The following is a 23,808-nucleotide window of genomic DNA, read 5'->3' as shown; positions in this document are numbered from 1 at the left end:
CAAAAGCATTTTTAGAAAGGGACCTCCAAGCACAAATGGTTTCACTGGTGAGTTGTTCCAAATGTTTTAGAGAAAAATGAAATCATCTTAAAAAATCTTTTTCACACAATGGAAACAGTACGTTTATATGTTATCTATTTTGTGAGGCCAGGACATTATAAAAAAAGATAATTACATGTTAATCTCTCTTATAAATACAGACCTAAGAGTGCAAAACTAAATATTTGCTAACTGAATCCAGAAATATAGAAAAAATAATATCTCACAACTCAGAAAACTGGAAATATAGGAAACAAAAATTATCTAATAAAGAATATTTATAAAATGCTTATTGTAAACATTATATACATTGACACATTGTTGAGAATATTTATGCTGAGTTCAGTACTCGGTCTCTACTGAATTCAACATGATGAAGTCCTAGCCAAAACAATAATGTAAGAAAAAATACCTATGTAGAGGATTTGAAAAGTAGAAATAAAATTGTCTTTTTTTCACATATCATATTGGGGCTGGAGAAAGTTCTATAGGAGTCTAATGAAAAACTTTTAGAACTAAGTAAATATCAAATAGTTACCTGGATAACAGTATATATTTATATTAGCAAATATTAAAATGCTTTAGTTGTAGTAATATCAAAACAGTAAATGTGTAGAAATAAATTTAATCTAAAATATTAAATTTTATTCTTACAATGTAAAGAAAACAAAATAAGTGGAGAGATATACCACATTCATATATAAGTCAACAAAATCATAATCATTAGGCAAATAGATTTTCTTTTTGGAAATTGATAAAAATTGACTATTAATAGGCAGATATAAAAGATTTATATGATATCATTAATACAAATTTTTAATCCAGTGATATTAACATTTAATTTAAAAATTCAGAATTGTGCTGCCTTTTAGGGGCAGTGGATGAGGTGTATTGATTTTGATAGGGGACAAAGAAATCTTTCATCATGCTAGAAACAATCTTTGTCTTCATCTGGATGGAATTTTCTAGATGTACTTGTTCATAAAAATCTGCTAACCTTTTACAATTAAGGCAAATTATTTTTACTCAATTACATTAAATATCAATTTCTTAAAAAAGAAAATATATCTATCTAACTTAAATAAAATTGATATAATCTTAAAATGGAGGAACAAAATCTGAGAAAATGACTGGAAAAATCCATGGTATTTACATCTTTTAAAGTTTCTTCAATAATAAATGAGCAACATATTATTTCAATGGTGATGAAAATGACAGATACACTTAACTATTTCAGTGACTTCCATGTGTCATTTTAACACTTTATGATGAATGAACGCATCTCTTTAAAATCTTTAAAATATCAGTAAAATATTCAATTTTATTGATGTAGATATTTAAAAGCCTCTAATTTGAATGGCCCAAAATCCTAAATATTATTTATAATATCATTTATTATTTGTATAATAAGATATGTATACATATAACACCTATCTATAATGTATAACTATACAAATTTAAGTCTTTTAATTCTGCTCTAATCGGTCATTTTAATGAAACTGCTTGAATATTTGATAGTCAATGGAATCATGGTTTCACTTGTTGAAACTACTCACAATACTTTTTTTCCATTAGGTTCATTATATATTACTTTTTAATTTTAAGTATTAATTTATCTCATTTTAAGATACATAATTTTTCTCTAATTTTGTTTTGCTTTGTTTTCATTGATAAAAAATTATTTCTTACCATCAAGTTTGACTTTTTAAGGTTTAGGGCACCCTTTATTTTTCTAGGCCACCCAACTGTTACATATTAGAATAGAAATGAACTAAACCCCTGTAAATATATGAATTGTTAGCTGTTGATAAATGAAATGCCCGTTGCATTAACAAAAAGCCATTGACAGAAGAAATTAAATTAAGGTCAGAATAAGCATTCAAAGCATGGTGAGTATAAGCTTTTAGTTAGCTAAATATATAATTTTTACTGAAGACATTGGTCTTTCTGTCTTCTTGACAAAGTTTTAATAATATTTCTTTACTTTTGTTTTCGTAAAATTAAAAGTACATAGGAGATAATAAAAGCGCCCCTGGACTAAGAATGACATCTGTATCCTAAGTTCGCAATACTATTAACTAACATTCAAATCTGGCTCAAAGTTATCTTAAATTTGCTGTTTTCAATCCTTCTTTTGAAAAAGATTTTGTAAGCCTTAATTATGCCACAGTGACCTTAAGGTCAACTGATGTGAAGTGATGGAATAGGCAAGACAAGTGTAGTGTCAGATTAGGATTGCAAAATTGCTCCAAACTTGAAGTAGTACCCAGAAGCTCTAGGAAAGCATTATAATTTACTTTATTTTTATTACTTTTTAATTATACTTTAAGTTCTAGGATACATGTGCAGAACATGTAGGTTTGTTACATAGGTATACATGTGCCATGGCAGTTTGCTGCACCCTTCAACCCGTCATCTACATTAGATATTTTTCCTAATGCTATCCCTACCCTACCCCCCTACCCCTGCCAGGCCTCAGTGTGTGATGTTCCCCTCCCTGTGGCCATGTGTTATCATTGTTCAACTCCCACTTATGAGTGAGAACATACAGTGTTTGGTTTTCTATTCTTGTGTTAGTTTGCTGAGAATGATGGTTTCCAGCTTCATCCATGTCCCTGCAAAGGACATTAACTCATTCTTTTATATGACTGCATAGTATTCCATAGTGTATATGTGCCACATTTTCTTTATCCAGTCTATCATTCATGGGCATTTGGGTTGATTCCAAGCCTTTGTTATTGTGAATAGTGCCGCAATAAACATACATGTGCATGTGTCTTTATAGTAGAATGATTTATAATCCTTTGGGTGTATACCTAGCAATGGGATTGCTGGGTCTAATGGTATTTCTGGTTCTAGATCCTTGAGAAATCACCACACTGTCTTCCACAACGGTTGAACTAATTTACACTCCCACCAACAGTGTAAAAGCATTCCCATTTCTCCGCATCCCCTCCAGCATCTGTTGTTTCCTGATTTTTTAATGATCGCTATTCTAACTGGCATGAGATGGTATCTCATTGTGGTTTTGATGTGCATTTCTCTAATGACCAGTGAGGATGAACTTTTTTTCATATGTTTGTTGGCTGCATAAATGTCTTCTTTTGAGACAAGTCACACACTGTTATTTCCTAGTTTATGAAGATTCGATAAGCTACTTCATCATATAAAAGGTGATTTTCATCCAAAATATCCTTTTATTTTCTACATTTCAGAAAATAAAGGAACAGAATATAATAAGGGATCAGAAGGAACCAGAATATACAAATGGCAGAAAATGAATTCCTGGGTTCGATGGATCTGCACACCTCAGCCTTCCAGAATGCTGAGATTCCAGGCATGAAACACTGTGCCTGGCCCATATATATTTCAATGAGTGTATATGTGCATGTATGTGTGTGTATATATATATTACATACAGAAGGAGAGAGAATCACACTCAACATAGAAAGCACTACCATCACCCCCAGAGTTTTCCTCCTGCTCATTCTCAGTCTTCTTCCATATGTCAGTCTCCTGGAAGTCATTGATCTGCATTTGTTACTATAGCCTTGACTTCTCTATTCTTTCAAATAAATGGAGTCATATAGTATGTAGTCATTTGCCTCTGGCTTCTTTCACTTAATAGGATGCTTTTGAAATTCATCTATATATATTCCATATAAACATGGGATTTAACTATTAAATAATTCTGTAAAACTATTAAATAATTCTGTAGAACAAGTGCTTTTCATCTATTTCTTTATCTTTGCTTCAAATAAATGAGGATTTCAGATATCTATTTTAAACAGAGGAAATGTGCACCTAAAAACATATATATGTACAGAATATATGTGTGTGTGTATATATATATATATATTCAGAAAATTTTTATTATATACCTACATTCTTTCTGTAATTTCTCACCTCGGTTTTGGTTTTAGAGTGAATATTCTAATGGCTGATCCTTTCATAGTCATCTTAAAAAGATGCTAAATGTATATAAATTCTACAAGTGTCACTATGACATTTTTGTTCCTGGCAAACACCAGATAGGCAGAATCAACCCTGTGAGATATTATTTTTAAAACAGTGTTTCCCATTTATGAGCAAAGCAGTGCAGTATCGTGGTTAAGAACACAGGCTCTGGGCCGGGCATGGTGGTTCATGCCTGTAATCCCAGCACTTTGGGAGGCCGAAGTGGGTGGATCACGAGGTCAGGAGATCGAGACCGTCCTGGCTAACATGGTGAAACCCCGTTTCTACTAAAAAATACCAAAAAAAAAAAAAAAAAAAAAAAAAAAAACACACAATTAGCTGGGCATGGTGGCGGGCACCTGTAGTCCCAGCTACTCGGGAGGTTGAGGCAGGAGAATGGCGTGAACCTGGGAAGCAGAGCTTGCAGTGAGCCAAGATCGCACCACTGCACTCCATCCTGGGTGACAAAGTGAGACTCTGTTTCCAAAAAATAAAAATAAAATAAAATACATAAAAGAACACAGGCTCTGGAACATGTCTGAGTTCAAAGCTCCTTCCTGCCACTTATGAACTGAATGTGTGGTACAGTTAATCACCCAGTGTCTAAACGTATAAACTGGGGAAATAATAGCGACCACTTGAGGATAATGATTATATTACTTAATGTATGTTGCATACTTAAAACAGTGCATTTTGCACACAAATTGCTCCATACTAGCAGTTTTGATTAGCTAGTAAAGTAGACTTTGTTTTGAAATTTGTATACACGTTTATGTGTTAATTGCAGTCTATATTGTGATATTAGGAAAATTAACTATTAAATAATTCTATAAAGCAAGTGCTTTGCATCTATTACTTTATCTCTCTTTGTTTCAAAAACATTAGGTTTCAAATATCGATCTTAAATAAAAGAAATGTACACCAAAAAATTTCGTAATTTAAATCCTGCAGGATTCATATGATCCACTGATCGGAATCACTGATTTTTCTTGTTTATCTCTGGACAATTTCTACACCTGCACTAATACATATTCTCAGCATAGATCTCTGACAGCCTCCTTCTCTTTTTTTGGTCCTGCTTTGAATTAGATTTTCTTATATTTACAACGGAGATAATGAATCTGGGGTCTAGTAATCTTGTGAAGATGTTCACAAGGCCTTTTGAAAGAGCATGGCTCTCTTTGTAATCTGTATTCCTATAGAGAAATAATATTGTTCTATCATGTTCGTAAACACCTACTCAATTAGAAATACAGATGACATGTAAGTCATAATCCTTTCATCCAAGGCTTACACTCACAGGACTCATTTTCTTTTGGCATTTGCTTCATACCCCATAAAGTTTTAAAATCAACATTTAAAAACCTCCTTTAATCAGATTTTTCTATGGCCGTTATCTTTACATAAATGTTGGCCGCTTTGCATTGTGCTAGAGTCTAGCTTTGTCATTCAAACTTTAGACTATGAACTTGGTTTAATTACATAGATAAAGAATCCATAATCTCCCTAAACTTTGTTAAGAAATTCTCTGCTTTGGTATTAAAACGGGAAAGTCAATTTATGGTAACAAGCTAAACAGAGTACAGAACCATTTCTTCTGTAATTTTTCACTTTCTCCTTTTTTTGGGCCTCTGGAAATTCTTTTCATTATGGATAATTCTTAGAGAAGAACTTTATAAATACACATTACACTGTAATTAATGAGAAAAACTTAATGCCAGTTTTTGGTTTTGTATTATCTGAGATAAAAGTAGAAGCATAAATCTCCTGTCTTCTTGATTGCTAAAGATATTTCAAACCATGGTTAAAAATAACTTCACACAATCAATTTTGACCTTTTAATATTCATGGGGTTTTATGGCATCTTTTTATTTCTCTGTTTCAGGAACCAACTGTTCTTTAAAAAATGGAAAATAAGATTTAACTCTTAAAATATTTCAGAATAAACTTCCCTGGATTTAAAATTTTATTTATTTTTACTTTTAATTTTTTTTCCTTCCAGATATTTCAAAATATTTTTAATTTCGGTGTAATCATTAGATATATTCATTCCTTAAGGTCAAAAAGCTGATACACACTGCCTAATAGTTGAAAATGAACTAGAATTCCCATAACAAGAATGTATACTTAGTGGTAAATAAATGAAACAAAACATTTGTTTTATGTTTAAAAAGTCAATCATAGAGCCATAATTTAAATATCACATAAGAAATAGCATTCAATGCATTTGGTGAACATGAGTCATCTCTTAGATCAATAAATACATCAGTTTTTCTGGGACTGTTGATACTTCTTTTTCCTTTATAAAAAAATCAATGCAGTTTTATTTTGTCCTTTCTAGATGAGCATTCTATCACCCTCATGGATATTTCTAATTTATTTACAAAATAAAGAACTCTCATGTTAGATAATTTCATAAACTATAAGAGACTTAGAGCTAATGAGGACCTCTGAAGAAATTAAGATCAGTTACTCCGAATAATTTAACCAAGACACTGTTTTATAAAACACTCTCTTTCTAATTCTTACAAAAACAGAATCCAAAACCAGAGAGATTTAATTTTCAGACTTTTAAAGAACCAAATCTACATAAATAAAAGCTAAATTTTAGTATTTCTCTGTTACCAGATTAGGCATAAAATATTAGATATATTTTTGCCAAACTTGGAAGAACAATTGGAACAGGCTGACTTAAATGCATATCTTATTTGATAAAGTATGAAATCTTTGGTGGTTGAATTTATGTTTATTGTAAACTTATTCATGGACTTGTTTCAAGACACAGTCTTTGGAATATAGGGTTTGACCTGGGTTTGAGTCCCAATATCACTACTCAAAATTACTGAGAAAATCCTTTAATCACAATCAGCCTCACATTTTCTTATCTGCAAAAGGAGGAGAATAATACATTAGTTAGGGTAGTTATTTCATTAAAGGGTAGTTATTTGACTATCTCATAGGTAGTTATGAGATGATACACAAAAAGTACCCAGCACAGTACCTTGTGTATAGAAAGTGTTCATTAACTTTTGTTAGCTGTTATTGAATATTATGAATATTAGTGATTACCACAAAGATAAAAAATTGGACTTCTGAATACTACTGGTACAGATAGCAGGTATTTGTGTGTGTTGAGGGTGGAGGACAGTTTTCTCCTCTTGTGTCACTAGTTCATTCATCAAATACAATTCAACAAAGTGCAACCATCCACAATTATTCCCTGTTAATATATAAATACTTATTAGCAAATGTCATCTATATAATATCTACTGTATAATATATAAAGAGCCAGTGGGTAACATTTCAGGACTATAAGGCATGGATGGTCTATGTTCTTAAATAATTTGTATTTTGCCTGAATGAAAGAAGACTAATTCTTACAGGTCATTCATACACAACATAATGGACTGTCAACTCAAAGGCTAAATACCATAGCAAAAGTGCTGATGTTGTAATGTATTGGCAAGAAGTCCTCCAACTGCAAAGGACATCAACTCAAACTAGATGAAACAGAAACATGAAAGTATTAGCTTGTATAAATTAAAGATTCCGGGGAAATTTTAGACTCGGCTGGTTCCTGGGAGTCAAACAATTTCATCAGTTATCAGTTTCTTTCTATTTCTCCATTCCATTTTCTTCTTTGCTAACTTCATTTTCATGGAGGTCCTCATTGTAAAGTGGCAAAATTGTTGCCCTCTCTTGACTCACAAGCTCAAAGTATAGCAAGTAAAAGTCGAAATGTATCTCATTGACCTCAAGTCTCATGCCAATCCTGAAACAATCACTGTGGACAAGGAGATAATGGTACATCATCAGGTCTCTTCCATGCCCTTCTAGAACTGAAGAACTGAACATAAGCATTTTTCATGGTGGAGGAGTCATTTTCGAAAACAAAATTTTTGTACTAATATCAGTACATATATATGTATTTTAAAACAAACAAACTTGAAATTAATTTGCAGACCTCATGATACTTCTCTAAATGCTTCAGTGTGCATTGCCTAAGAATCAAAATCATTTTCTACTCAACATTCTGTTACCAAGTCTAACATATTAATAATAATTCCATATTATCTAATACAGAACTCATACTGAAATTTTCTCAAGTATTCAGAAAATGGGCTGATTTGTGTTGAAGTTTACTGAGGTTGAGGTGGTGAAGACTGAGATGTCTTCAAAGATTTGTGCCATTTTGTGTATTCTCTGAATCAAAGGCATTGAAAGTTCCTAGAATAACCTAGACTATTTATTACGTATGAATTCTTCCTTCCTCCAATAGTTCAGATGAATACTAAAATTACATGAAAATTCCTACATCGGCCGGGCGCGGTGGCTCAAGCCTGTAATCCCAGCACTTTGGGAGGCCGAGACGGGCGGATCACGAGTTCAGGAGATCGAGACCATCCTGGCTAACACGGTGAAACCCCGTCTCTACTAAAATACAAAAAAAATTAGCCGGGCGAGGTGGCGGGCGCCTGTACTCCCAGCTACTCGGGAGGCTGAGGCAGGAGAATGGCGTGAACCCGGGAGGCGGGGCTTGCAGTGAGCTGAGATCCGGCCATTGCACTCCAGCCTGGGCTGAAGAGAGCTAGACTCCGTCTCAAAAAAAAAAAAAAAAAAAAGAAAATTCCTACACCTTATTTTGGGGAAACAAAACATATTCAGAAATAGATAAAATGTGGGTTATTCAAGTGACCCAGTTTAATAAACGATAATGTTGAAATGACTAAATTTGGATGCTGCAGATAGATGGATAGATAAATGCATAGATAGATAGATAGAGAGACAGATAGGTAGATAGATGGATAGATAGATAGATATCAGCATAGATAAGGATTAATCTGCAATCTATACTTTACTACTTTACAATTCACAGAAACAAATTTAAACGTATTCATCAAGCAAAGTGGGGAGTGCGAGAGAAGGATTGATACTGGAATGTGCAGGGTAAGCACTAAATTCAGAAACAGTTTAATCCGTGTTCAAACAATATTGTGGGGTTTATCCCTCTTTTCTTTATACCCATCCATCATTCAGCTGGCTTTCTCTGACTTGTGTTAGATGCACTTTCTTTCAGGCTTTCTCTATAAGGTAGCCCCCTGGCAGTCCAAAGTTCCATCCTCACTACCTCAAGTATAAACAGGAATCAGAGTCAAATGATTTTTTAACCATCTCAACAAAAATCCCATGAGTATGTTATCTGAATCATTAGTTCCGGTTTGTATACCCACATGACCATGTCTGAAGTAAGCACACTGTGTGTATGAGGGACGGAAATGAGAGAGGGTTACAATGCCTTAAATTGTTCAAGTCTGATACTCCTAATGCTAGAGGTGAATCCACCACCACCACAAATAAACCAAGTGAATTCTCATGAAGGAAAGGTTTCTTCTCCAATGAAAAAATCTCTATTGTATCAAAAGTAGGTCATATAGATGCCTGGAATCTTCCAAAACAGAGACCCATTATACCGACGAAGGCAGCTTTAACTCCAGATTACCAGTTCTTATTGTAGAAATCCTAGCACTATTCCAATAATTTCAGTCAAATCTTCTTCAGCAATAGCTACTTAGTAATTAAACTCTAAATTGCTTTCCAGTGAGCTTTCAATACTTTAAACTACTTAGGTCAATTATAATCTTCATATTGCAGATGAGGAAACTGGAGCATATCTGGGGTTTGTGAATGGCTGTAGGGCAAATAGAATGAGAGGAAAGTATACAAGGCCACGGCTACCTAATGTAATTACCTTACCAATTTATTGAACTCATTCAGCATTCTCTTAAGTCATAAGTCATAAAGTCCGTGTCCTATAAGAGCAACAAAGAAAATATAAATTCATGGAGTGAGCAGGGTAGTGATGAACAAAGTCATGAGTCTGTGTATCTTCTCCAAAGGGGACAACTTCTACTCAGTGCCAAATAGTTGTTATCATGCAAAAATTCAGGCCGTATATGCCTGATCTTCTCATTTTTAAAAAAGAGGCTGACTGATGGTTGTGTGAAATTTCCTCAAATTTAAAACTCAAAATCTAATTTATTAAAAAACAAAATGCAACTCTGTGGGCCACAAAAAAAAACCATTTCTCATACCATCCATATATGGCCTGCTATTTCAAATAGCTCAAGACTTTGGCTCCCACTCAATGTCAACACTGCAGAATTAAGTATGTTTACTCCACCTTTCTCAACCTACTGTTCTGAGAATGAATAAATTCACAGAAGCATTGTGCTGTTTGTTGGCTAAATGAGCTGCATACATTAATATTGTTCTTGATCATTTTTCTTTGTCCTCCACTTTCTATGCTGCATTGTTATTATATCTCCAAAAATTGTGGAATAAAGTGAATGAAAAGGCAGATAATATAGAAAAAAATAGGAAGATGATCAGAAAGATTCTATCTAGTTAATATGGAGATAAAAGAGGGCAATAATTTGAAAAAAAAAGTTTCAGAGATAGAATCAAAAGTATTTAAGTCCTTTGGATAGTTAAGATAAAGGAATAGTAGGGTGTATTTGTCCATTTTCATGCTGCTGATAAAGACATAGCTGAGACTGGGTGATTTACAAAAAAAAAAAAAAAGAGGTTTAATTGGACTTATGGTTCCACATGGCTGAGGAGGCCTCACAATCATGGTGAAAGGCAAGGAGGAGCAAGTTCCACCTTACGTAGATGGCAGCAGGAAAAAAGAGCTTGTGCAGGAAAATCCTCCCTTGTAATAACCATCAGATGTCATGAGACTTACTCACTATTATGAGAACAACATGAGAAAGACTTGCCCATATGATTCAATTACCTCCCACCAGGTCTCTGTCACAAAATGTGGGAATTCAAGATGAGATTAGAGTAGGGACACAGCCAAACTATGTCATTCTGCCCCAGCCCCTCTGAAATCTCATGGCCTCACATTTAAAACTCAGTCATGCCTTCCCAACAGTCCCCCAAAGTCTTGACTCATTTCAGCATTAACTCTAAAGTCCGCAAGTCCAAAGTCTCATCTGAGACAAGGCAAGTCCCTTCTGCCTATGAGCCTGTAAAATCAAAAGCAAGTTAGTTACTTCCTAGGTACAACGGAGGTATAGGCATTGGATAAATACAGCCATTCCAAACTGGAGACATTGGTGAAAACAAAGGGGCTACAGGCCCTGTGCAAGTCTGAAATCCAGTGTGACAGTCAAATCTTAAAGATCCAAAATGATCTCCTTTGACTCCACGTCTCATATCCACATCACAGTGATGCAAGAGGTGGGTTCCCATGGTCATGGGCAGCTCCCTGTGGCTTTGCAGGGTATGGCCCCCCTCCTGGCTGCTTTCATGGTTGGCATTGAGGTCTGTGGCTTTTCCAGGAGCAGAGTGCAAGGTGTCAGTGGATCTACCATTCTGGTGTCTAGACGACTGTGGCCCTCTTCTCACAGCTGCACTAGGCAGTGCCCCGGTAGGGACTCTGTGTTGGGGCTCCCACCCCACATTTCCCTCCCACACTGTCCTCACAGAGGTTCTCCACAGGGCCCTGCCCCTGCAGCAAACTTCTACCTGGGCATCCATGCATTTCCATATTGCCCAGTCTCAGGTATGTCTTTATCACGTAAAATCTAGATGTAGGTTACCAAACCCCATTTCTTGACCTCTGTGCACTCACAGGCTCAACAAACACATGGAAGCTGCCGAAGTTTAGAGCTTCCACCCTCTGAAGCAACAGCCCAAGCTGTACCTTGGCCCCTTTTAGTCATGGCTGGAATGACTGGGATGTAGGACCCCAAGTCCTAGAATGCACACAGCATGGGGACCCTGGGCTGGGTTGGGAAACCATTTTCTCCTAGGCCTCCAGGCTTGTGATGGGAGGCCTGCTGTGAAGACCTCTGACATGCCCCGGGAACATTTTCCCCATTGTTTTGGAGATTAACATTCTGCTCCTCATTACTTATGCAAATTTCTGCAGTCAGCTTGACTTTCTCCTCAGAAAATGGAATTTTCTTTTCTATCACATTGTCAGGCTGCAAATTTTCTGAACGTTTATGTTCTGATTCCCTTACAAAACTGAATGCCTTTAACAGCACCTAAGTCACCTCTTGAATGCTTTGCTGCTTAGAAAGTTCTTCCACTAGATATCCTAAATCATCTCACTCAAGTTCAAAGTTCCAGAAATCTCTAGGACAGGGGGAAAATGTCACCAGTCTCTGCTAAAATATTACAAGAGTCACCTTTGCTCCAGTTCCCAACAACGTCCTCATTTCTATCTGTGACCACCTCAGCCTGGACTTTATTTCCAAATCACTATCAGCATTTTGGGCAAAGCCATTCAATAAGTATCTAGGAGGTTCCAAACTTTCCCATACCATCTTGTCTTTCTGAGTCCTCCAAACTGTTCCAACCCCTGCCTGTTACCCAGTTCCAAAGTCGCTTCCACATTTTTGAGTATCTTTTCAGCAGCACCCCACTCTACTGGTACCAATTTACTGTATTAGTCCATTTTCATGCTGCTGATAAAGACATACCCAAGACTGGGCAATTTATAAAACAAAGAGGTTTAATTGGTCTTATGGTCCCACATAGCTGGGGAAGCCTCATAATCATGGTGGAAGGCAAGAAGGAGCAAGTCACAGTTTACGTGGATGGTGGCAGGCAAAGAGAGCTTGTGCAGGAAAACTCCCGCTTATAATAACCATCAGATTTGTGAGACTTACCCACTCTCATGAGGAGAGCATGGGAAAGATCTGCCCTAATGATTCAATTATCTCTTACTAGGTCCCTGTCACAACACAGGGAATTAAAAATGAGATTTGGGTAGGGACACAGCCAAACCATATCACAGGGATTTCTCTGATTTTTACTTCATAAAAATATTAAGGTCAGGAAGGCTTGTTCAAATCCCTGATTGATGATAGAGATGTACCTAAAACAACCCAGACATTGTTGTGATTTCTAGCTATCAGTTGTCTATCTCTTTCAAATCCCCAGAGATCCTCAATCCTCAGGTTCTCTCTCTTTCAGTCTCTCTCTCTCTCTCTCTCTTTCTCTCTCTCTCTGAATATGTGTGTGTGTGTATTACACAGGGAGGTGACAAACTGATAGAGACATGCTGCTTATATTTGTGCTTGATCATATGAAAATATTAAAATGTGGAAAGAAAAATTGATGTTGAGCATAAAACATAAGTAAAACAAAAGCAAAAAGAATAGATATCACTCTTTCAGTAATAAAACTCATTGTTCTTCATAATATTCCCAAAGTACTTTAAGGAAAGATCTGAATGCCTGTCTATCAGTCTATCTTCCTATCTCTCTACATCCCTCCCTTTCTTTGATCACCTAAAAGACAAGAACATGCCTATAATATTTTCTCAAATAATTTATCTTTCATTTCTTTCATTTGAGTAGGAAGGTTTTGTCTACCGCTTGGTTTCAATTTCCCTACATTTTCTCCCACACATCACTTTTGTCACAGTCATATTAGCCTTGCTCATTTTGGTCCTTGAACCTGTCAAATTATTTTTCACTTGCTCTTTTCACTGCCTGAAATGTTCTTTCCCCAAATTTTCACAGGCCTGACTATTTCTCCCTTTTCAGACACCAGCTCAACTGCCTATTACTATTCAATCTGAAGTAAGTCCAGTCAAAGATTCTGTCCCTAACATTATCTTAAAATAGTCATCTTATAGATTTGTTTATTGCTTTTGTTGTTTGTTTCCTCCACAGATGGAAAGCTCTATTTGAAAAGCTATTATCTGTCAATGGCACCATAGCATCCCCAAATCTAGAAGAATGACTGACACATTGGTGATGCAAAGGTCTTGGAGGAGCCACATCTTTACATCTTCCTCATAAGTGTTTGAGAAACAAAGAGAGGGAAATAAAAGAGAAAAAAAGGAGTGGCAGATGAAGGTCAAATTATTATCTGCATTACTGGCTGTAGGATAGCATGAGAAACCAATAGGTCAAGTAACTAACATGAGAATTAGACTGACTCTCTCTCCCTGTCTTAGTCAATACCAGCTGGGTCAGGCTTGATGCAGAAAAATATGCTGCCAGAGGATAAAATGAGAATTCGTGACTTACAATGAAAAAAGAAGGAGCTACACTGAGACTGACCAGTGTATTCTTCTGGTATCAGATAAGATCACTCTGCTGTTCTGGAAGGTCAGTATGTCAAGAGGCAGAGAGAAGCCAATAGGTACATTACCTGACCTCCTTTCACTTGGAAAGAAGTGTCTCAAGAGAGAAAGCAGTGATAGCTCCTAAACATTGATAAATAAATATTATTTAAACAACTTTTTTGTTAACTCATTATAAATGACAAAGTGGAGATGCTGTGGCTTTAATAGCAATTTTCTCCCATATTTAAAGCAGGTGTCCTGTTTTCTAGTCCAGTATTTTCATACAACACTGCAATAAAGTATTTCTGAATTTGAAACATATGGGTGGTCAGCAAAGGCCACAGGAACTAATAATGAGGCATGAATGAAAGAAAAAAGATATGTCCTGAAATTGCAACAGAGGACATGAGACCAGTGTTTACATTCCAAGCACCCATCAGCTTAGGATCTAAGAGTCGGTTTCCTCTGCTCATTGGCTGCTCATTTTCAGTGAGTCTCCATTACTAAAAGAAGACAAATAAACCATCGGCGGAAACTAATCTATCCACATTCAATTAAACTGTGAAGCACTTACTTTTTTCCCCCAAGAGAGTGCAATTAGTCCCCTTTGAAAATTTATTCCTGCTCCAGGAGAATAGCAGAACCACTGAAAATGGATGTTGAAAGCAAAAATGTTTTGAAGAAAGTCTCCTCACCCTTTCTTATCCATCTGGTGTTTCAGTTTTCCCTTTTTAGGCCCAAGTTTCCCTTGTTTGGTCCCCGATGCCTCCCTAAGATAATTCCCTGTACATCACTGTTTTTCTAGTAGTAACGTTCTTCTTACTGTTCACAGAGGCACATAGGCTAAGATCTAAGAATGAATAGCGTCAGAAGGGTACACTAGAAGTCACCCTGGCTTTGGAGGACAAAGTTCTGATTTCTAGCTCTTCTTTTTGTAACTGGGAAACCTTGTTTCACTCTCTGGGCTTCAAGGTCCTTATTTTTAATCTGAAGTACTGGATTTCAGATAGCAATAGAACACTTGAAACTTTTTATTTCATCAAACTCTGAAATAAAAAGCAATAAACATTTGCAACTTCTCTGGTTAAAGTAGAAAGAGGTGGGCGGGGGGAAAGGGCAAACACCAAAGAAACTCCTTCTCAGGCCCTTAGATGTACAGGGAACAAGCCACTGAACTAAACAATCTCTGATATTCTTTGCATTTCTAGTAACTCTGATTCTTTTCAGTGAAGCATGTTCTATAGCCATCAGATAGATCTAAGTTTGAATTCAAGTGTCTGTGTGACCCTTGGAAATTTATTTAACCTCTCTATCCAGATGTTTCCTATTTTGCAAACAGGAAAGTTAAAAATATAATACTCTGTTTTTCAAACAAATGTTGATACAAAACTTTTTCTGAGACTTTCTTATCTCAACAATATCTTAGCATTTTTTTCTGTATAAATCTTCCTCATCTTTGTAACTGCTCCAAATTATTCCAGAGCATTAATAAAACATAATTAACCTTTGCCTTTCCACTGAACTTTAGAATTTTATCATATTTTTTTTCTATTGTAAATAATCTTGCAATGAATATCTATATGTATATCTTCTTCCAGATGTAAAAGATATCTGGGTTATGAAGCTAAAGAGGGATCAGATATTCAATGTTTTTCATTATAGTAGATAACACCTAATTACTGTCCAAAGTTAATTTGCCAATTTATAACCCAGAAATCTTAAATTAGAATACCCATTTTTGCTACAATGCCGCCAATATTTGAATTCAGCATACTTTTAAATTTGGGAAATCTTAAAAATTTGTGGAAATTTTGTCATATTACTATGTTTCTAAACTAGTGCAGAACCTAATATATCTACTAGGTGCTTAATAAATACTTATTAACTCTGCCATATATGTTAGTTTGCCAAAAAATAGACATGATAATAATAAAGTATTATATAATCACATTTATTGTTTTAGCTAAATTAGAGGTTAATGATAATAATAGGAAAGTTTAGATTCCAGGTTGACTATAAGTTTCATATTGCAATGAGTACTGACTTTGAATTTCTACAAATCTGAATTTGCATCTCAGTTTTCCCTTCCCCACCACCATTAACTATGTTAGTAATGGAATTTTACTTTGCCACACTAGGCATTAGTTCCTGATTTGTAGAGTGAAGGTTGCATAGCCTGGTTTTCAGGATGTTCTATGATTCACATATCGTGAGCATAAGATACCTAACTTGGCCCTTAATAGTTACTAGGAATTACTAGTTGACCCTATACACTATCTTAGTTTGGTGATCCAAGCTAGAAGTTTTATACATGTTTTTCTTTAATTCTTCCCAAAGTTCCATGTGTTAGACAGCAATATAATTTTCTATTTGAGAATTGGGACTCAAATTCAGTTTTTTCAGACTTCTATAATATACAACTTTAAAAGAGTTACATCGCTAATAGTGAAACAATCATACTTGATCCATTGACCCCTGTAGCATTGAAGAAGACCAGATCTATGGCAGCTGTTTAGTGACCTTTTGGAAAACTTTCAAATTCTGATTGCAGGATGCATTTGAGTTCTGGAGTTTTAACAAGAACAGGCAAAACGCCAGCATTTGTGGTTAGGCATGATGGCTTATGCCTGTAATCCCAACATTTTGGGAGACTGAGGCAGGCAGATCACCTGAGGTCAGGAGTTCAAGATTAACATGGGCAACATGGCGAAACCCAGTCTCTACTAAAAATACAAATATCAGCTGGGGGTGGTGGTACATGCCTGTAATCCCAGCTCATGGGGTTGAGGCACGAGAATGGCTTGAACCCCAGAAGTGCAGGTCAAAGTGAGCCGAGATTGGGCCCCTGCACTCCAGCCTGGGCAGCATGATGAGATTCTGTTTCAAGAAACAAAAACAAAATTTTAGCATTTGCTTATCCATTGTCGGCGGGGGGGGGGGGGGGGGGGGGACCACAACACCTAGAATGACTTCTGAGTTAAGAGATGGGTAAAACAATTTGAGTGTAATTTACTCCATTATTTTTAATTCCACATAAGACACTGATCATTTGGCATTTGGCAAGAGAAGGAAAATTTATTCACATAACTCTTGGGAAATGTTAGGAATCTGAAGAACATTACAAACAACGAAGCCAGTATTCTGCATAGATGAAATAATATACCTGCTAACTCAGTTTCTCACCCTGGATCCTACCAGTAACTGACACCAGTTGTCTTACTACCAACATTGCTGCAGTGATTTTCAAGTGGTCTTCATCATGGAACTAGTCCTTTCACAAACAAGTACTGAAGCAAGAACAAAGTTGAAGCTGAGAGCAAAAACAAAACCAAAAACAAAACCACCCAAGCAAACAAACATGTCTCCAGTGCATACCCATCCCTAGTGGGGTTCCTGACTCTCATCTATATGAACCTCAAATCTCCTTAAATATTATGTATAGCTTATCTCTCTCCTCCCTACTTTACTACTTATCATTTGATTTTATTCATACCCTCAAATGAGGAAAACAAATCTTATAATCAATTATTTATTCAGCTTACCAGCTTACACACATCCCATCATTTCCAACTTTTGCAAAGTTACTTTGTTTCATCCTTTCCTTCCATTTCACTTTACCCACCATTCTCTAGGGTGTCATTATCTCATGACCGGATAGTCAACATTAGTGTATCATCAAACTTTATTTTAGTCTTCTCTTTTTGTAGAATATTCTAATCATCCAGATGAAATTCCCGGGACATATCATAATGTATATATTGTTACAAAGATCCTAAAACACCCTGCTGACTGCAATAAACAATCCTATTTACTTTCAAGTTCCTTTATTTTAGGACATAATTGGCCATCTTTGTCCTCATATAAATCCTCAAAATGAGTGTAGCTTTCCTGTCTTCACTCCACACCCTTTTTTATTTTATTCTCATTTTTTGTAAGTCCAGAGCATCCCCTCATATAAAATATAAAAAAAAACAACCCTCAAGCTTTGTATTGAGGAGAGCGTGGGAAGAAAATACATAGGGAAGTTACAAAGTTCTTAACTTCAGATTAGTGCTGCAATAAACATGGGAGCGCAGATACCTCTTCAATATATTGATTGCCTTTTTTTGGGGTGTATACGTAGCAGTGGGATTGCTGACTCATATGGTAGCTTTATTTATCATTTGTTGAGGAGCTTCTAAACTATTTTCCATAGTGGTTGTACTAATTTACATTCCCACTAATAGTAAATGAGGGTTCCCTTTTCTAAACATCCTTGCCAACATTTGCTATTGCTCATGTTTTGGACAAAAGTTGTTTTAACTGGAGTGAGATGATACCTTATTGTAGTTTTGATTTTCATTTATCTGATGATCAGTGATGTCGAGCACCTTTTCCTATACCTGTTTGCCATTTGTAGGTTTTCTTTTGAGAAATGTCTATTCAGGTATTTTACCTGTCTTTAACTCATAAGCTAATTTTTTTCCTCTAGAGTTGTTTGAGCTCTTTATATATTCTGGCTATCAATCCCTTGTCAGACGGATAGTTTGCAGATATTTTCTCCCATTCTGTGGGTTGTCTCTTCACTTTGTTGATTGCTTCTTTTGCTGAGCAGAGCTTTTTAATTTGATGTGATTCTATCTGTCCATTTTTGCTTTGGTTGCCTGTGCTTGTGGGGTATTACTCAAGAAATCTTTTCCCAGAGCAATGTCCTGGGAAATTTTCCAAATGTTTCCTTTTTGTAGTTTCAGTCTGAGGCCTTAGATTTAAGTCTTTAATCCATTTCAAGTTTATTTTGTATATGGCAAGACATAGGCATCTAGTTTCATTCTTCTGCATGTGGATATCATTTTCCCAGCACCATTTATTGAAGAGACTGTCCTTTCTCCAATATCTGCATAGACATTTCTCAAAATAAGACATACAAATGGCAAAGAGGTATATGAGAAAGTGTTTAACTTCATTGATATAATAATTTGAGAAATGCAAATCAGAATTACAGTATGGTGTCATCTCACTACAGTTAAAATGGCTTTTATCCAAAAGACTGACAATAATACATGCTGGTGAGGATATGGAGAAAAGGGAACCCTTGTACACTGTTGATGAAAATGTAAGTTAGTAAAACTACTATGTAGAACAGTTTTGAGGTTCCTCGCAAAACTGAAAAGAGCTACCATACGATCCAGCAATCCCACTGCTGGGTATATACCCAAAAGAAAGGAAATCAGTTTATTGAAGAGATATCTGCACTCCCATATTCATTGCAGCTCTGTTCACAATAGCCAAGATTTGGAAGCAATCTAAGTGTCCATCAACAAATGAATGGATAAAGAAAATGTGACACATATACACAATGGTGCACTCTTCATCCATAAAATATATAAGATACTGTCATTTACAAAAACATGGATGGAACTTCTGACAATTATGTTAACTTAAGCCAGGCACAAAAAGACAAACTTCATGTGTTCTTACTGATTTGTGAGAACTAAAAATTAAAACAATTGAACTCATGGAGAGAGAGAGAAGCCGATGGTTACCAGAGGCTGCAAAAGGTAGTTGGAGGTTTGGAGGGAAAGTGGGGATGGTTGATGGGTACAAAGAGTAGTTATATAGAATTAATACGATCTAGTATTTGCAAGCACAACAGTCAATAATAATAATTTAGTTGTGAATTTCAAAATAATGAAAAGAGTATAATTGGATGGTTTGTACCACAAAATATAAATGCTTGAGGTGATGAATGCCACATTTACCCTGATATGATTGTTACACATTGCATAACTGTATCAAAATATCTCATTTACTCCATAAATACGTACAACTCCTATGAACCCATAAAAACTGAAAATAGAAATTTTTACAAAAAGAAAGAAAAAAATGCTTATCTTGGGGAAAATAGGAGTATAGGTATCATTTTATCTCATTTTTCTACTTTACTGTTTACAGTTTTTAGTGGGAAAGCATTTCTTTTATAACACAGAAAAGCAAAGACAGCCATTTTCTTACTTTGCTATCTACTCTCTTCCATCTTAGTGTTAGAATCTTTAAAAATACTTGAACATGTTGCTGCACAGAATAAATAACCATGTTTTCCCATCTGCTTTACAGTTAGATATGGCCTTGTGACTTAGTTATGGCCAATAAGATGTAAAGGGAAACATTATATACAATTTTGAGAAAGTTGGCTCATTTGGAGCTAAAATTGACTGGAAAAAAACGGGACCTTTTTCTTCTATCTTCCATCTTTCCTTGTCATGCAATGATATTTTAGAATTCCCACAACCATCTTGGATCATGAAGTGAACTTGAAAATAGAAGCACTAAAGAGAGTGATGGAGCAGAACGATAGGAGCCTGGGGCCCTGAATCACAGCGTGGAGCCTTCTTACCTGCTTTGGCTTATCTACCTCCAGACTTCTCTCTTTTTCCAGAGATGGAAAAAAAGTTGACTTTGTTTAGGTGATCATTGCTGTAGTTATTACTTGTTGTGTACACAGAGAAACCTAAACCTAACTAATGCAGGGAGGTAAAAAAATAAATAATCATAATGCTGTTACTAATTTAAAGTAATACAATTTATGAACACATAAAACAGCACACAAATGATTTACATAAGTTATTTGTAAGAATAAAGAGCTAATTATTCAGTCCTGGGATTCCTAGTTTCCAATAGCAATCTACCTTTCGCATCTGTATGAATTTACTGCATCTATTGAATCTCAGTATCTTATTCAATATAATAGGGTGTGCAGTTCCCACATTGATCTCTATCTCCTGGTCTTCATTCTCTGTGTATTCCTCCCCTTGAGAATAGATTGAAATTACTGTTTCTATTCTGTTCTAATTTATATCTACATTTGTATATGCAGAGAAGCCAAAACCTAAGAAATGAGTTTTAGCTTGGTTTAGGAATATACAACAAGCAACAACTACAGTAACAATCACCTAAACAAGCTCAACTTCTTATATTGGGTTACAAAAGACCATTGTCTCCATCTTGCACTTGCTTACTCTTTGTCTCTCGCTGTTTCTCTCTTTCCCTCCCTCCCTCATTCTCCTTCGCTCTGTTGCCATGAAGAAGCCAGCTGCTATATCCTGAGCAGCCCTGTGGAGAAGCCCGTACTTCATGGCTGTGATCCGAAGCTGTCAGTTCAGCAGCCAGTAAAAAAACTGAAGCCTAATAATCACGTGCGTGACCTTAGTGGATCCTTTGAACTCACTTAAGTCTTGATATGTCTGCAGCTCTCACTCACAGCTTATGTGAAACCTCATTAGAGACTCTGAGTCACAGAAATCCAGGCAAATCACTTCCAAATTTCTGACCACAGAAAGCGTGAGAAAATAAATCTTGGTTGTTTTCAGCCATTAAGCTTTGGAGTAATTTGTTATTCAGCAGAAATTGTATTACATAGAGGTGTATCTCCTCATAGGTATTTATTTTAATAAAACAGCTTGAACCCAGGTATTCAAAGCTGCAGTGAGCCAAGATTGTATCATTGCACTCCAGGCTGGATGATAGAGTGAGATCCTCCCTCTTAAAAATACATATATAAAAAGAAAAGAAGCAAAAATGTTTTTATTAAAAATAATTTACAGAAAATTATTTCTGGGAATTTGATCTCCTATTTGCAGAGCATACTCCTCTTTCCACTTTAATTTCTAGATAAAGATGAAGAAAATGTCTTATTTATCTTTTTTATAAGCCTTATGTTAGTGTATCATGGTCTGAATATAGAGTAGGCATAACAAAAGTTGCTTCACTATGGGCCATGCTTTAGGTCAGAGTTTTTAACCTCAGCACTACTGACATTTTAGGCCAGAAAATTTGCTGATTATTTTGTTGTAGGAGAGTTGCATGGTGCATTGTAGGATATTTAGCAGCAATGCTGGCATCTACACACTAGATATCAACACCTTCCCCCCTCCAAGTTCTGACAATCAAAATTGTCTCCAGAAGTTGTCAAATGTTTCCAAGAGGAGCAGACAAAATTGTACCTGTTTAATGTTTTAATGTTCTGGACTATGGGCAAAAAGGGATTTTATTTGGAAGCAAAAATTTGAACAGGGTTGAGTGATGTTCTTGGCACATGGCACATCCTTTCTGCTGAACATGTTAGTGTCAGCAAGAGATGGACTATAACCTCCACATAGTTAGCACTCACTGATACGTCTGTGATTGTGCCATAGCTCCCACTCACTCTTTGAGGCAATCAATCATTGCTGATCATGGTCCTAGACAGTCCATATGTGTGTGTGTGTGTGCATGTGTGTGTGTGTGTGTGTTTTCCCAGGGTCTCACAAAACTTTCTAATCGTTTGGGACCTGTTTCTAGGTTATAGTAGCGGAGTCAGATGTATCCGTTTTTATTTTCTTTCACATGTATTCTTTCTAATATAAGCTTCTCCTTTTGGGGCTTAGCCATTTGAATTCTGAGTTAACAAGCTTGTAAAAGCCAAAACCGTATGCTTTCATGCTTAAATTCTCTCCAAAAAGTTTAAAGAAGTTTGTTTTTATTTCTACTTCTGTGCATATAATTGATCACTCTGATCTATTTTAATGTGAATAACAATGCAAAATAAGTGGTAGTAGTTGATAGGGAAATAAATGCCCTGTAGTTAGTATATCAAAATATTCCCTCACTGCAAATTTAAATAGATTAGTTCAAAAGTATTGGAAAAAATATATATTTCAGTGTTACATGTCTGTGAAACCTGGGTCGCATTATTATGAAGCCATGACTCATAAGATTTAGTCTCTAAGGATGGTTGCTATTTTGCAGCACGATTTACAACAGGAAATTAATGAAAAGGAGATTGTATTCTTTATATGTTACGGAGGCCACTACGGATGGTCCAAGTCATTAACTGCCTACCAAATTTTCTAATATATCCTTTTAATTTTCAAGCATGGAGAGAGATACCTATCCTGTCCTCAATTTAGTTTAATAACTTCTTGTCCTTTTCCCCTCATTCTTTCTTATAGAATTTTTAAGAACAAAAGGGCTTACCTCCAAAAAGGGGCAACATTTTCCTATATGTTGTGAAGAAAAAGAAACAGCTTCAGCGAGATTGCCATCCTCTTTCAGTCTAGGTTGAAGGGAAAGGCTCAGCACATAAAAGCACTAGCAATCTGTGCTGAGTGCTGAGAGAACACCAGAAAGGAAGTTCTCCATCTGTGTAAGGGGAGGAGGGAAATGGGTGGGCCAGGAAAGCATATATGGAGGACGTGGGGTCTTGAAAATGAAAAATGTGCCAGAAGGAGAAAAAGGAACTGCAAAAGTGTGATCTCGCACTTCTCTCTTCTCAATCTCTCTCTCTCTCCCTCACTCTCTCTCTCTCTCTCTCTGAGAGAGGATCTTACTCTGTCACCCAGGCTAGAGTGCCGTGGCATGATCGTAGTTCACTGCAGCCTTGAACTTCTGGGCTCAAGTGATCCTCCCACCTCTCCCTTCTGAGTAGCTGGGACTACAGCTCCACACTAGCACAGCGGGGTAATATTTATTGATATTTTTCCTGTAGAGATGGAGTCTCACTATGTTACCCTAGCTGGACTCTAACTCTTGGCCTCAAGCGATCCTGCTGCCTTGGCCTCCCAAAATACAGACTATATGTATGAGCCACTACACTCGAGTTTTTGCTTCTCTTCACTCTTCTAACCCTTACTTATCTCCCATGCAACTATTATTTATTACAACTTGTGTTTGCGTGTGGTGTCTGAGTGTACATGGTCTCTTTC

General features: G+C 36.0%; 1 long non-coding RNA gene across 2 annotated transcripts in view; it reads right to left on the bottom strand.

Moving 5' to 3' along the window:
• LOC126956308 (uncharacterized) overlaps nucleotides 1-23,231 on the bottom strand; it is a 92,208-nt gene extending 68,977 nt beyond the window's left edge. For both annotated transcript variants that reach the window (XR_007726297.1, XR_007726296.1), the window contains exon 1: nucleotides 23,081-23,231. This is a non-coding gene — a long non-coding RNA (uncharacterized LOC126956308). The remainder of the gene's footprint in view (nucleotides 1-23,080) is intronic.
• Between the last annotated feature and the right edge of the window lie 577 nt (nucleotides 23,232-23,808).

Source organism: Macaca thibetana, chromosome 6 (assembly GCF_024542745.1).
Source record: "Macaca thibetana thibetana isolate TM-01 chromosome 6, ASM2454274v1, whole genome shotgun sequence".
Lineage (NCBI taxonomy): Eukaryota > Metazoa > Chordata > Mammalia > Primates > Cercopithecidae > Macaca > Macaca thibetana.
Note: the sequence above shows the minus strand (reverse complement) of the source record. Positions and strands in the feature narration are given on the sequence as shown.